At 40.6% G+C, this 16436-nt stretch overlaps 1 protein-coding gene across 33 annotated transcripts in view; it reads right to left on the bottom strand.

The window, feature by feature from the left end:
* The window catches only part of LRRC4C (leucine rich repeat containing 4C), a 1180850-nt gene that overhangs the window by 149519 nt on the left and 1014895 nt on the right, over window positions 1–16436 (bottom strand). For 6 of the 33 annotated variants that reach the window (XM_078058150.1, XM_078058164.1, XM_078058160.1 and 3 more), the window contains exon 1: window positions 6798–7140. The exons of 26 other annotated variants lie outside the window; for them this stretch is intronic. The gene's annotated coding sequence lies outside the window, so the exon portion shown is untranslated. Of the gene's footprint in view, window positions 1–6797; window positions 7824–16436 lie in introns of those variants that run through there. One more of the 33 variants, XM_078058179.1, reaches the window with a different exon arrangement.

Genomic DNA, 16436 nt, shown 5'->3' with positions numbered 1-16436 from the left:
ATGTTGAGTGAGTTAGCGCGATTTTCCCCCAGTGTTTCTTAGTTGTCCCTTTCTCACTTAGGGGCACACTTGGATATAGTTGAAGACTGACAAAGATATGCAACGTACATGTGACCTAAGCATCTCAGTATAACTTTTGTTCCAAGAAATAGGGAAAGGGGAGACTGTAGCCATCTCAGTCTCAATTAAAATATTCAGACTGAGTACTAGGCTAGATGATGGTGAACTGGAGTGTTTATTTGTTACCAAGTGAAAAAGTTTGAATTTACTGATTCTCATCTCAGGTTCTAAAGTCAGAAGAAATGTAGCTTCTACTTCTAGGTCCACTGATTAGTTGCTATATGACCTTGGACAAATTACTTAGGCTCTTTTTGTTTCAGTTCCCTAGGTGAGAATTAAGCAGAAAAATACATAATTTTGACATAGTGCCTGGTGCATACCAAATGCTCAATAAATAAATGGTAGTTACTACTGCTATTAAGAAATTATACCCACAACTTCTTTAAGTGTTAAAAGCTTCCATAAGCATAGATATCTGCCATCAGCTCATGCCAAAGTTGAAATAAGTTAATTAATCTAACACAAGTTTTTCATCCTTTTAGACTTCATTATAAATATGATTGACACTGGAAAACATTATCAAAAATAATATTGCCAACTTTGATAGTAAAGTTGGCAAAAAATTCATTTACATACTCAGTATAAATATAAAGCAAAACACTCACAAGACTTTCAGTTAAATGTTCCCACATCTGTGAAAAATAACCAAGGATTTTAATGAAAAGAAAGTGAGCTAGCATTTATTGTATACTGATCATGCGCCAAACATGTAGACATTTCAGTGCTTCCAAAATAACTGCATAAAAAATTATTTCCATTTTTATAGTTGAGGAAACAGAGACATTGCTAGGTTAATTGCTACTTAGGATCCACCAGCTAACAGGTGTGAAACAAACTTAGAATGCAATGTTTCTCTATTTCAAATCGCTTTATATTTCCCCTACACACACTAGAGATTTCCTTCCCCTTTTTACCCTACATATCTGCCATTGTAACAGTGATTCTGCTTTTCTCCCGGAATACTATACTCCACATTTTAACAACTAGTATCCTGAGATCAGGGATTAATATTTTCAGTTCCTAGGAATCCTGAATCCCTAGGTCGTCAATTATGAATTCAGAATCCTAAAATCTTAGCTTGAAGGCATCTTAGTTTTCACCTTTATTTAATAGAGGAGAATATAAGCCTGACCTAAGAGAGGTAAAATGACTTATACAAATTGTTACAGTGTGTTACTGGCAACATCGAGTAGGAAAAAAACACTGTAGCACCTAACTTTCAGACCTCAGCCTTTGCAACATAAGGAAGCCACTCAATAAGGGCTTAATATCTGTACACACACACACACACACACACACACACACACACACACGTCAGTACACCCATTGATTGGTATTTCTCATCGAACCTCTACAGATTCCTGAAAGCCACGTTTCTTACATGTATTTGTGTTCCTGCAGGAAGGTGCAAACACGCAGATATACGTACATTTGAGTTTTTTGGAGGGGATGTCTCAAACTAAATTCAATTAGTCATTCAAAGAATATTTACTGCATGCACACTGTCAAAAACTCTTCTGAGGTGCTGAGAACCTGCCAGAGAACAAATAAAATCCTTGCCATCAGAGAGTGTGACAAGCACACTGTCTCAGCCACAAGATTTGCCCAACCAAATTTCAACTGTCAAATTTACATTTCTCCAGAGAAATCATTTTGAAGAAAAGTAAGATGCAAGAGACTCTTGATCCCTTTGGAGAGTCTTCCAAAACACCATTTATAAATCATTAATTTTTTATATTTGTATAATAAAGTAATCTAAAGAAAGTTTACACAGACACAGAGTATATTTTCCACAATTCACAAAACATGTTTCAATCTTTCCTGAAGGAATAGCATTCACGAAAGTATATCCAAATATGTTTTTAAAGTGTAGGATCTTACCAAAACATAACAAATGAGCAAAAGGGGTGGGGGGAGAAAGAGAGATAGACCAAGAAACAGACTCTTAAATATAGAGAACAAACTGATGATTACCAGAGGGGGGTTGGGGTGGGGGGATGGGTGAAATAGGTGATCCAGATTAAGGAGGGCCCTTGTCATGATGAGCACCTGGTGATTAAATTAAAAACTAAAAAAAAAAAAAAAAAAAGTATAGGATCTTACCAAAAGTGATTGTACCTAATTACTCCAACCTCATTAATACATTTCTCCTTTTTAAAATCTATACCAACATGAATTTAGATAAACTGCTTCCTTTAACCAGACCATATCAGTTTATTTTTTATTTGCAAATTACGCATTACTTGAACTAAAATCATAGATGCTCAATTTAAATGTGCATGTATTGAATGCCTACCGTGCATAACATAATGCAATCTGATTTCATCCTCATGGCACTCAGTTCTATCTGGTTGTTATCGCCCCTATTTTACAGATGAGCAAACAGACTCAGAGAGGTTAAATAGTGCATGTAACACACGTGACACAGTGGAAAGCTGAATATTCATATTCACTTATGGTGCCGGTGTCCAAGTTTACCAAATTTCTTAGTCACCTTTAAGGAGCACACAAAAAAGTAAAATCTATGAAATGGTAAGAACTTCCATAGATGATTTCCATCTCATCTTAAGATCAGTGAAAATGATTAGCTTTAGAATGCTTTTCCAAAAATGAACACAGATTTCAAATTGTTTTCCTAACTGAAAAGCCACAGTATAAAATTCCAATGGGCAATCCCTCAGCCTGTCTTATCATCCACAGATATGATATCAAGAATAACAATAATTAAAACAGTAGGATTCTTTTTCCCTCTAAGGGAGAACAGGTCTCCGGAAACATATTGAGGAAATGGACAGAACACAGGGTTGCTGTTGTAGACAATGAAATTAGGAGCAATGACCATGACCGGCTGCCTCAGAAAACCCCTGGCAAGTTGGTGTTGGGAGATTAGCACATGCAAACTATAAGACAAGTATGTCTACATGAAATCTTGATTTCATAGACTCTATCAGGCCTTTATCCTATCACAAAAGAGGTTTAACAAACATAGGATTCCTTATATCTAGGAAGCCTATGCATCCAAATTGTGAACTTGGGGGCCTTAATATTAGTAACGGAATTTTACACTATCTACTTTAAATTATATAATTACCTAGAAATCTGCCTCTATTTTGAGCATTCCAGAGCCAGACACTGTAACAGACAGCTAAAATTATACATTTAATATATAAGAGCTATCATATGCAACTTTTCGACCCATAATACATACAATAGCATTATTTTTCCCCAAAATCTCTCTCAAGTGTTATTTTTGCTGAGATTTACGTTTCTATACTTTAAGGAGAAAATCTTGATTTTTCGGCTTCTGGCTGGAAGCAGTATTTCCTATCTAAAATGATATCTTGCAGCCAATCTGTCCTGATAAGACATCAAAAGAAGAATCTGGCAACTCCCGTGAGGTCAGTTGCACATTCCCTAGTTCTTGAGCGTAGCCACTAGAACTGGTAAAGTGCTCAGCCAGCCTGTATTAATTCCCAGGAAGTTAATCCAAATTAATCCAAGAACAATCATAACAAACAGGCCTCCTTAGAGGGCCTATTATGCCTGGGGCTTTGCATAACATTACTTTTAATTCACAAAACCATTCTAATTTGTTGACATTACCATTCCCATTACACAGATGAGAAGATTGAGGGTCAGAGAAATTAAAGTTATTGCCCAAAGGGCACAGCAATTAAATCAGAGTGGGAAGATACTTGAAAAAGTAACTTAAGGGGCGCCTGGGTGGCTCAGTTGGTTAAACAACTGCCTTTAGCTCAGGTCATGATCCTGGAGTCCCGGGATCAAGTCCCGCATCGGGCTCCCTGCTCCCTGCTGAGCAGGGAGCCTGCTTCTCCCTCTGACCCTCCCCCCTCTCATGTGCTCTCTCTCTCTCGTTCTCTCTCTCTCAAATAAATAAAATCTTAAAAACAAAAAAAAGAAAAAGTAACTTCAGAACTTGGAAAACCCAGCAGCTTTCTGGGCCTATGGCCCTCCGCAGAATCTGAGTATTCAACTACCTACTCACAAATGTCACTCAAAGGGCACCAACCTTGGCCCTGAAATAAGCTGAAATGAGGTAACTTTCCTGCTCTTGCATGGTCAAAATTCTTTCATCAGTCCATGAGCAAGTTGCTTAGAATACCAACCCTGAATGACAAACAAAAGGAGCTAAACCCCAAGCTGGGCAATGCATCCCTAACTGTAGTGGAAGTGATTCACCAGCATGAAAAATGATGCCATCCTTAGATGCTCCATCATCTCTAGATCTGAAGAACATGTTTAAATGGAGGTGAGTGGGAGGACACATTTCAGCCCACAACTTTAAACATATCTCTACTCTCTTTCTCTCTCTCCTTCTCTCTCTATCCCCCACCCCCACCCCCTTCCCTTCTTCCTTCTTTTTCTCAGAAAAGTTTGCATGTGTGCAAGTGTGGAGGGTACCGAGAGGAGCTGACAATGTTTAGGAGAGGAATGTACTTTCAGGTCTAACTGGAGTAGCAGTGAAGACATTTTGAATTCAAAAAGGAAAAAAAAAAAGAAAAAAGAAAGAAAGAGAGACAGATCTCCACGGATTAACAGAAGCCAGGCTGACTGCAAGGCTGGGGGGTTTCCCACATGATGTCCAGAGCTAAGCAGTAAAAACAAAGTACTTTTTCCCCCTCTTTTGTCACTTGTGCTAAGTTGCAACGTAACAGGAACTTGAGATAACTTGAATCAATCTATTATCGCAAGCAGTGACTTAACTGTGGTCATGTAAAAAACAAAATAAAAAAGCAAACAAACAAACAACCTGCAAGGAATTCTAAGATATGCAGAAGGCTACAAGGAGCTCAGGGGAGAAAAAAAAAATCCTGCATGATTATTTTCATAGGTTGATAAATGTATTGCCTGATCTGTGTCCCAACAGGAAACATGTGGCCAGAAAAATAAATTAAAGAAGTGCTCAGCTGTAGGCTAGTTTAGTTAAGGAGTAATGAAAAGGATAAGAATAGATGATGTGAGCGTAAAAACAGACTCCGAGGCTTTTAGCAAGGGTGTTTCTGGTTTCTATTATCACCTCCCTAATATAAATCTAACTCCACGGTTCTTAATGATTCTCCAGGGACCACCACTCACCAGGTTAAATGTGCCCAGCACCAAGGAGGGATCCAGGAGATTTCGGCCTCTTATCTCCTTTGGGATATACCAGAGTTGGGGATCTTTTTTAAAAATATTTTTAGTAGTATTAAAACTAGGATTATCTGAGCTCTGCTATTAAAAAAAAAAGTATTAGAAAGGATATGTATATTGTAGATGGGCTACTCCTGAGGTCCAGAGTGGTCAGAGTTTATGTCAAGCTTTCAGGACAGGTTCCTTCCTTGACCCTTCTAGGTAAAAATGGCAGCCATGGGGACAGAAGTAGCCACGCTATATAGGGTTGATTCTTGTCCAGCTTGGATCCCAGACTGACTTTTGTCTGCTGTTTAAAGGCTTGTGAGTTACCTGTCTCCTAAGGTTTGGCCATTAAGCAGAGTTATAGCTTCTCTAGGCCTCAGTTTCCTTTTTTTATTGGCATTAGATCTCTGAGGACTCTTCTGGCTCTAAAGTTATATGAGTCTATGATTCTGATAGAAGGCCCCAGAGAGGAATATCGAAGGATGAAGAGGGAGAGTTCTGTTAAAAGAAAAAAAAAAAAAAAAAAAAAGCCAGCTCCATGACCCTGGAAGTGATGGGGGAGGAAGGAGATGGAAAGAGGGGTGATCCTACAGGCCCCCCAGGCTCTCTGGGCATTTTCAACCTTCTCTTATTGATCTTTATTGGCCTCTCTCTCCCAAGACAAAGCTGGCACATGAGAAACACTGGTGCTTAATACACAGACCTTTTCTTTAGCTCCTTATCTAAGTTACCACAGGACACCAGATTTCTGCCTTTTTCTCAAGAGTCCTGTCTTGGTGATGTTGGGAAGATTTCTGGCAAAACCCAAGTCAACCGCCCAAGCCACCTTCAATCTCTGGACAGCCTTTCTGTTATCCAAAGAAGTGGTTAGTTTGAAGGGGGTGGGGTCGAAAAGAAGTGGGTCCTCCTTCCCATTCTTAGCACAGGGGAGAACCTAGGTAATCTGAAGGCCACATTTGAGCATGTGTATGCAAGGAGATGGGGGAAAGTGCAGCCACCTCTCTCCCCCACTTCCTCCCCCGTGCCCACTCTCCCTCCCTCCACCCACCCACCCTCCACAAGCCATCCTTCATCTGCTTGGTTTATTATCATATTTTTGTGTTAATACATTCTGTTGATCTGCAATGTCAGGTTGGATAATGAAATTTAAATTGGTCCCTTCGATTTCCAATGGCTAAACATTTGTGCATCTAACTCCAAGGCTGCCATGCAACTTAAACGCATTCCAGAGTGTCAATCAAACAGCACAGGCACCCCACACTGCAGCGGCTTTCTTGGGGAGATTTATTTTTTTTCCTGGTACACATTTGCAAAGGCATTTGCCCAGGATGCAGACAACCTACATCATTATAGCAAACCGGTTTATTGGTGAGCACAACCTGATGGAAGAGAAGCCTGGGTCACCCTCTCCCTATTTTCTGGCCCCCAACAGCCAGGTCTTTAAGAATCCCACCGAAGGGGTGCAGGAATCAAGGAACGAGGAAAGCTAAATTAATGGGTATTTTCTCCATCAATAAAAAAAGAAAATAAGAATCACTCACTGTATTTCAGACAGGTCACAGCAACATCCAGATGGAAATCCAGGTGGTTAAGAACAAGCGAAAACGCATGATCTTGACACCAAAAAGAAGAAAAAAAAAAAAAAAGGTGTGGGGGGAGGTTGATGAAGAAAAATCCAACTGCAATTATCCATCAATTTTAGTCAACATAGGCACAAATCCAACTGTGCTCTCTGCTGGTTTCTCTCCCCCAATCAATGCCTCATTCTGCCGCGGTCAACTTTTCTTCTCCGAAATTTCTTTGCAGATGTATTATTAATTCCCTCTCCTCTTGTGGGAAATTCAAAAAGAAAAGAAAACACCACCATAGCAGGTCTTTACTTTCCTAAAAAAAAAAAAAAAAAAAGCCCCAAACTTTCAATTCCAAAAATATCTCCTTGGCTTACTTTCTCCTTTATAGAGAAAAAAGAACATACTTTTTCTTTGTGGATCCTCCGTTCTCCATTTCCAATCATCCTGTTTTTTGGGGGGGGCAGCTGTTTTATTATTATTTATTTATGTCAGAACACACCGAGCCGCGTGGGTCTGACACGGGTTTATTTCATTTTTCAAGGCTCCCTGTGTGCACACATACACATTTGTGTTAAGATCCAGGTCTCACAAGAAAAAGCTTCCTTCTTCGTTTTCTCTTGCACAATCAGTTTATCCACTGCGTTCGGTTCCAAGAGAGAGCTGCGTCCCGCATCCTTCATTTTTACAAGGCACCCAACAGCCACCGCCACCAAAAAAAGTCTCCGTTTACATCGTTGATTCCTAACCCCTAACTCCCCCTTCGAAGAATTTGGGGATCAACTCCCCCCACTCGCCAGCCTTCCGGCCGGCCCCTTCTCCAAATATCTGATTAGATTTCTCATCACAACCCAGTGCGCAATTGGATTTTTGATTTCAGCCACCCGGCCAGCCACCTTCCCCTCTCCCTCCAAACTCCCTGTTATATCCTGTCTCCTTCCCTCCACCGCCTCTGCAATTTCATAATCTCACGTTAAATGGAGTGCGGGGGGCGGGGGCGGGGGCGGGGGCGGAGGTAGTGGAGGAAAATTTCAAGGCTCCGTCAGCTGTCAAGAAGAAAATCATTCCTCCCTCCCCCCCCCCCGCTACTTTTTTTTCTTCTTCTTTTTTTTAAGGCTCAGGGTGGCTTTCGTTTCCTCTGTCCCCGCCCCCACCCCCCGGCACCGGGTCCAGATCCTCCAGGTGTTGCAGAACTCCGCGATCAGGGCCCGGATCACGGGGGAGACGCGTGACGCGGTCCCTTGCCGGTGGCCCCTGCCAGCCCCGGGGTCCCCTTCTCCTCCATCAGCGGGCAGCGCATCCGGGGGCGCCGCGGCGAAAGAAGTTCAAACTGGGCTTTTTATTTCAAATGGGGAAGGCGAAGTGAGGGGAACCGACGGGGTGTTAGGCAAATTTAAAAACCATAATAAGGAAAGAAAAAAGGAAAATAGAAAATGGAACGAGGGAGGTTAAACATTTAAAAAAAAAAAAATCCCTAATCGCTGGCTCCTCTCATCCTTCTCGAATGAAACTGCAGCTTTGATCTCATTTCCAGCTGCGTCGGGTGCATTTTGGAGCCACAAGTTGGCCTCTCTTCGCGCAGACCTTCTCGACGCCGGCTGGTTCTCCGCGAGGAGACGCGTTCTCGGGAGCGCAGCTGCTCCGCGCCGTTCTTAGCGCCATCGCCCTGGCTCGCGGCTCCCTGCACGGCAGAAACCCCGGTCCCCTTCCATCCACTTCGGCTTGAACTCTCTTCCTCTCCCGCCCGCTCCTCTCCCACCCCCCCCCCCACCCCGCCCGCTCTCCCCGCTCTCCCCGGATAAATAAATGCGCTCCTTGTGGCCGTGGCACCTCCTGCCGCTCTAGGCTTTCTCTCAGCCAATGCCGCGTCCTGACGTTTTGGGTCCTAGTCCCCAAATCTCCTCTCGGACTGCAGTCCCCTTCCCTCCTCTGCCCCTCTTTCTTTCCCCTTTTCCTTTCCCTTTCTCTGCTTGTGATCAGTAAAATACAATTACCCAATTACCTCCCATCATCTTAGCACTGATTGGTCAATTGCATTAACACTTGAAGTCGAGGACGAGGGGGTTGGAGCCTCTGTGGTGTGGCACCGCTGCCACCTGGAGGGCAGAGCCAGAACAGCTGCGTTTCAAAGCAACCCCCAATGCTCGGAGGTTAGGAATAGGCAAAGAAACTCAGGTAGTGTGTGGCAGAAGTTATTTATTTATTTTTTTCTTTCTAAAAGCCTGCCTGTTTTCCTCCTGAAAGCCAGGAGTTGGAGCTACAAAGGGGAAGACACTGAAATCCAATCACCACTAGGATTCAGAAATAGCACCAAACACACAAAGTTGTTGTTTTCAGATGGCTGGGCAAGAGACTCTCCTCTCCCTAGCCACGCAGGCAGGTCATAAGGTAAGGATTAACACGGTAGTATTACCCAGGATAGGCTGATTAGAAAGAATCTAGGAGTAACTGAAAAGCTGCAAGGAAGGGAGACTGGTCCAGGAGGATAATCTCAACATGCGAAAGCACTGTGCAGGCGAGATAGGAGCCTTCAGCCTATGCAGTGTTGCAGTAAATTGGCCTGTTCAGTTTGTACAAGACATCCAGGACAGCTTGACAGCTCAATTCCAACATCCTTCCTCCTGGTTGTGGGCTTTTCCAACAACGCATGTTAAGGGGTCCCGGTGTGGCGGGGGCGGGGGGGGCGGGGCAAGAGGCACATTTCAACTTCACAGAGTGTTCTTAGAAGGACGGAGGGGCCCACGAAACATTAGTACTACATTCATGTTGGTTTCTTTCTCCACCACATACTTGTCAATAAAGAAGTTTGTATGTTGGAGGAGATGGGCAAATATGTATCTGCTTTAGGCTCCCAAATTAATGATCTTTGTGCTGATTTTCTTTATTTTTGAGAGATCAGAATATGTAATTGGCTTAAAAACAGTTTTAAACAAAGTGAGTTAATCATAATGAGAAATGTCATTAGACAAAAAGGAGATTTTTACTAAGGGAACATCAGAGGCATATCCAAGTTCACACCAAATGTTCTTTTTTTCTTTCCTGTTCCCTTTATAGTACATGGATATTTTCTCACTTAGCATTAGAAAATTTAAAAAAGAATTACATCTATACATTTATTTGGGTACTGAGCACATGCCCTCATATATATCTTAAATGTCAGCATCTGCAAGGGGAAAGCCTTTCTTTACACATGGATTGTGATTTATTATAATTTCCCCATCTTTTTGGAGAGCTTTGGTGTAGTTATGAATTGCATCAACATGTGAATTTGTTGAGGCGTAATGGCATTGCTTCTATTTTTAAATAAATGCTGTATTGATTGACTTAAAACATTAGTGGGCAGTTGACTATAACTTTGTCTTTTGAAGCTCTTACCCTTATATGCCAATTAAAGTTCATCAACTAATAAGTCATTAAAAAGTACACTTACTAGTTGCTCTAGATAGCTTCAAAGGAGTCTACCCTCTGGTTCTGAAGTAAACTAGAAGCCATTTGAAATGCAAATTTTCTTTTTAGAGACTTTGACAGCAAGGGAAAGGCCAATGATTTGTTTTTCAAAGCTGATTATTAGCTACCTACCAGACGTCTTTAAAGCCTTTCAGAATGAATTAATCTATCAAACAAAGCAGCAGGGAAGGATCAGTGCTATTTAGCCAAAAGGAAAAAGGAAAGGCTTCCCATTCCTGTTTAGCTTCTCATTCGGCAGCTACAATTTCTTTTTCCACGTCAGCTACCCATTCACACTATAATGACCTTGCACTAGTCACTCGGTTTTCATTTTTTGATTCAGACTCGAACCAGTGATTATTGGGCATCCATATGGCATGCTCTTTTGCTAACTTCTCGTAATAATCACTTTATTTAAAACTCAAAACAACCCCTTGGGAGATTTTTAAAGATGGGGAAAGTGATGCGAAAGCCACATACTTGGTAAATGACACAGACAAGTTTTGAACCCAGATTTACTCAATACCAATTCTCCCATTTTTGCTACTACTTCTGGGTAGTATGGGGGAATACATCTAAGATGGTCACAGGCATGCAAGCTATGGTTATCAGCTCTGAATCCCAGGAGGTAAATGTGTCACCCTGTGGGGAAATGGAATTGCCATTTGTCGCTGAAGGATCTTACTCAAAGAGAACTGAAATAATCAGTAAACAAGCTAACTGTCATACAAATGCACATGCAAACTAAATTGTTAATTAAATAATGACATAAATGTAGATATTTATTCAGGAGAAGTTGCTAGATATTGTCAATAATGACAGGGTATATGTTCAAGTAAAATTCTTGATAAAAGCTCTTTTAGGGGAAATAATTACCCATTGAGCAATGGAATGGGTAACTTTGTCACAGTTCCAGTTAGCCCACCTGAGTGACCAAAAGCTTGGACAGGACAAATGCCATTAAAATGAGACGCCCCCGGAGAAGAGGAACATGGTGTTAACAAAGCAGGTTTGTCTAAGCACATACAGAATTCTGTGTTTGTTCTCCATTCCTGATTTGTAGGCATTTGGTTGGTGAAACAAAACTATCATGTTATTCCGCTGTGTGTTGGTGACTTTACCTGGTGTAATCTTCAGCAAACAGCAGAGGACAGCATCTTGTAACCAGAAATACAAAATAGCAAATAGAAGGCATTCAGTAACTTTGCTTAAACATTGAGAAAATGTGGATGTTTATTAATTTGATTTAACAGACTTTAAGCTGCTCTATTCAAGCCCAATACATACTCATGATTTGGGTCTTTCTGTTACAAATTCTGGGGATAGATAGCCCATTTTCACTTCCAATTCTATTAAACAGGGCCAGAATATCCTGTGATAATCTTATGAAGTTTGCCTCTATTGTTACACATAATGACATGTGAATTAACATCTTTAGACCAACTTCTTTTGAAAACTACTTTAATGATAAAATTCCATATTTAGTGGGAACTTACTACATGTGTTACGGTAGACAAAATGTGATGCTAGACAAGAATGTTGTATTTCAGAACTGTAAGATATCCTAATAATCATCTATTCTTTGTTCCTTGAAATACAGATGAAGATACTAAAGCCCAAGAAGATTTGCAGGTTTCTCTTTCTACAATGACTACCCCTCCACCCAGCTCCCACCCCATATGGTCTTACTTTTCAATGCTTTCATACTTATTTTTTTTTAGCAGTAACTGGCATTCAATGATAGTTTATGAGTGTCAAGTTCAAAGTATGTTCTAAGTATGTTTCAGATGTCAACTCATGCAATCCTCTCAACCATTTGATGAAGTAGGTATAATTAATTCCCATCCCATCATATAGATAATGAAAGTAGAGTAGAGGTTAAATAAAGGCACCCAGCCAGGAAGTGATGTAGGCAATGTTTTTAATTCAGGTTATTTTGCTTCAGAGATCATGGTTATAACAGATACTTCCTATAATTACTTATGTCACTGGATGGAAATGATTTGTTCATGTCTGTATTCTCCCCCTAAAGTATGACTGACTGATTTAATGAGAGTGGGGTTTTTTTTGTTTTGTTTTTTTGTTTTGATTTGATTTCTAATATTGTACACATAGTTGAATGAGTAAATGTCTAAGACTATGACATTAGGAAATGGAAGCATATATGTCTTTTGGCTCTTCCTGGATAGTCTTTTCACTATGGTACACAAAATATTACAAAGATGAGGTACTTACTGCAATTACTAAAACAGAAAAATGAATAAAATAATTTAATAAAATAATTATAACTTTTATATCAGCTAGCTGTTGCTGCATAATTAACCATCCTCCAACCTGGTAGCTGAAGTCAGCAATCATTTGTTATTTCTCCTGAGTCTGTAGGTCAGTCAGAGATTGGTTAAGTAGTTCTTCTGATCGTGGCTGGGTTCACTGTTAGCTGATTTAAAATGGACTCAGCTAGGTTCACTGGGGCAACTCAGCACCACTCCATATGTCTCTCTCCCTTCATCAGCTTGGCCTAAGCAAATTTCTTGGCAATAGCAGAAGTTCAAGAGAGGAAGCAGAAAGACATGAGTATGTTCTCATGCTTCTGTATGAATCAAATTTGCTGACTTTCTGTTGGTTAAAGCAAATCACTTGGTTGAGCCCATTGTCAAGGAATGGAACAGGTCATCCTACCCCTCATGGAAGGCCACTCTAAAGTTACATGACAAAAGAGAGTGAAGAATCAGGGTGATCACTGCAATGAACCCCAACTTCTATCCCTTACAAATAACACATTTCCTTAACAATTACTGGGATTTATAGGAAAGAAAATTCTCTACATAAGGGATCATTCAATCGGTCACTTATTTACTTCAACAGATGGGTATTAACCTCCCATTATGTGTAATGCATTATGAAAATTATCACTAACTCCTCTGCTACCCCCACTGCCCTAATAACATCTTTTGATGCTAATTCAAAAATGGCTCAACATCTGCCCAATTCTCTTCACTGTATTACTTTAGGAGACCACTCTCAGGTTCCTCGGTGGACCCTTTGCCACTGCCCTTTCTTCTTACCCATGCCATTCCATCTCCAGTGCCAGCTAGCTTATGAAAAAGAAATGCTGGGACATCTGGGTGGCTCAGTCGGTTAAGCATCTGCCTTTAGCTCAGGTCATGATCTTGGGGTCCTGGGATCGGGCTGCCTGCTTCTGCTTCTGCCCCTCCCCCTGCTCCTGCTTTCTTTAGAAAAAAGAAAAAAGAAATGCTGATGAGAAAGTTAAATGGAAGAAACAATAAAGGGAAAATATGTTCCATATGTACAGCACCGAGAAACCACAACAATGGGAGAACTCTCTGCAATGCATAGGACAAAGTATTCCTATTTTAAATATATAACTATTTCTTAGAAATAACTAAGAAAAACAAAAAATAAACTTACAGATGAGTGGGGGAAATACATTACTAGTCAATTTGCAGAAGACCTGGTTATTTTAACACTTAATTGATACCCATATTATTTAGCACAGTGCCTGGCCCTTTGGCCTCTGACTACGTTTTGATTGACGGATGAATGAACTGTCTACTTGGGGGAGGAAAGTGGGTAAATAGTAGGTAGGCATGCCAATTACAAGCAATGGTGATACAATATGGACAGAATTTTACCAGCAGTAAGTATAAAGAGCTGGGGGAGCAGAGGAGGTAGTAGCTACCTCTACGTGGGGGCAATCCCAGAGGATTTCACAAGTAGGAAATCTAAATGTGTGAAGAGCTTCATGAATGTTAGCATAGAGTTGATGGATGCAAGATTGCCATTTCGCACCTAGAGAACAAGGAATAGGGTGCATTCTAAGAAAAAACAATTTGTGGTCCAAAGATTAGCAGGGCTAAAGATGAGCTAAATTAGGTACTGAGCCATGGGAGAGAGGATTGGACTATTAGATGCCATGATCAAGAGAGTTCAGATTTTGGAAGCAGTCTTAAAATGTTCCTTCCAGGAGGATATCAATTGCAATTGAGGTCTGGGAAGGAAGAGCATCAGTGAAAGGGAGCATCTTAAGGGAAGATCCCTTCCTTCCTCAGACCCACTAGGCAACATGACAAATTCTAGGCATGACTTAAATTAATAAGAAGAAAGCTGACAGAGACAATTGTATGACAATTTGGCAACCGATCCTAAATCACTTTAGACCCAATTACACTTTGGAAATCCTTTTTAAAGGGTGACCCAAGGGGCGCCTGGGTGGCTCAGTCATTAAGCGTCTGCCTTCGACTCAGGTCATAATCCCAGGGTCCTGGGATCGAGCCCCGCATCGGGCTCCCTGGTCAGCAGGAAGCCTGCTTCTCCCTCTCCCACTCCCCCTACTTGTGTTCCCTCTCTTGCTGGGTCTGTCTCTGTCAAAATAAAAAAAATAAATAAATAAAAAATAAATAAAGGGTGACCCAAGCACTTGTAGAACACAATCTCCTCTATCAAATGTTTCTAAGGGAGATGGTATTTGTGCATAGAAAATACATGGAGGTATTTTCGTACTGTCTAAATTAGGATTCTTTGCACCGAGAAGAAAATTGGCCATAAAGGTATCTTTAAAACTCCACCAGGAATTAGTAGATGGTGTGAATCCAGCTGTGTAATTTGAAAAGAAGCTGCATTTTATCTAGCTAAATCAGCGCTTGATACTGAAAGTTGCTAAAAGAGTAGGTCTTAGGGATGCCTGGGTGGCTCAGTCAGTTAAGCGGCTGCCTTCAGCCCAGGTCATGATCCCAGGGTCCTGGGATCACGTCCCACATCAGGGTCCTTGCTCAGCAGGGAGCCTGCTTCTCCCTCTCCCTCCCTCTGCTTGTGCTCTGTCTGTCAAATAAAATCTTTAAAAAAAAAAAAAAAGAGTAGGTCTTAAAGTTCTCACCCCCCCCAAACAAAGGTAATTATGAGGTAGGGTGACAGATAGTCATTGTGATAGGCATTTTGCAATGTATCAAATCATAACATTTTGCATCCTAAACTCACACAATGCTATATGTTAATTGTATCTCAATAAAGGTGGAAAAAAAATCAAAAGATACAGAAAAAAATGATGCTGCATTGAAATTTAATTTCCTACTTTACCTTTTATCAACAACTACTCAAAAACAGATTGTTTTGTTATTGTTCTTATTTATTTTAGTGACTACATTAAAAAGTCTGCTGAATTTTCTCACTTTTTCTATTCTCAATTCTGTTTTTTTATCTCTAGGGTTAGAGGGTGGCAAAATTATGATCCTGGAACAAAGCTTTTATCTTTGAAGAGGACTGCCCCCCCCTCCCCTTTTGGGTGTCTTTTCCTTTTTATTCATCTTTATATAAGCCTAAGGCCTTAATCATAGGCATTTCCCTTCTCCGGGAAAAAAACATACGCGCGCACACACACACACAATAAATACATTTGCAAATAGGTGCTAATTAATTTAATTCAATCTAATCCAATTTATTTAACAAATTTTTCATTGAGTACCAATTTCAGTGGGTTCTGTTTACTACAATTGGGTGAAGTATTAGCAACTTTTCATTATTTCTCAGAGGTGCTTACATTTTTAGAAAGGATAAGTGTATACTCTGAAAGAGGACATGCTTGATCCAAGGCCATGGAGTAAGGCCAAGAGCAGCAAGATTGGAATCGTGAAGACCTGAGTTAGAATGTGACAAACATTCATTGTTTGCACTTTAGGAGAACTGAAATTATATTAGGGTCGAAGCTTAAGGAGAATGTATGGCAAGGAAAGAGCTGAAACACCAAGAAATGAACCTACCTAGAGCAGCCAGATCAAGAATTCTTTGTGTGTGTGTGTGTGTGTGTGTGTGTGTTTTGGAAGGAGTTCATTCAAAAAACAAAGGGGTATCATTGAGGGTTATTAAGGAGTAACATGGTAAGTTTGGGATTTTCAAAAGACATTACAAGGGGCATTATGCAGATGAATTAGAGAACAACCAGACCTAGGAGAGCAATTTGGAAACCATGGGAGGTTGTGAGGATTCAAACAAAGGCAACAGCTTTGGGGTTAGAGAGGGGGAGACTGGCATAAGAAATGCCAAATGTTAGAATTTACAAAATTTTATTAATGTGCGAGCTTGTTGTTTGCTCATTTGTGTATGTGTATGTATATGTGTTACATTCTAAATGGAGACTATACATAACTTCCA

Source organism: Halichoerus grypus, chromosome 11 (assembly GCF_964656455.1).
Source record: "Halichoerus grypus chromosome 11, mHalGry1.hap1.1, whole genome shotgun sequence".
NCBI classification, from domain to species: Eukaryota; Metazoa; Chordata; class Mammalia; order Carnivora; family Phocidae; genus Halichoerus; species Halichoerus grypus.
Note: the sequence above shows the minus strand (reverse complement) of the source record. Positions and strands in the feature narration are given on the sequence as shown.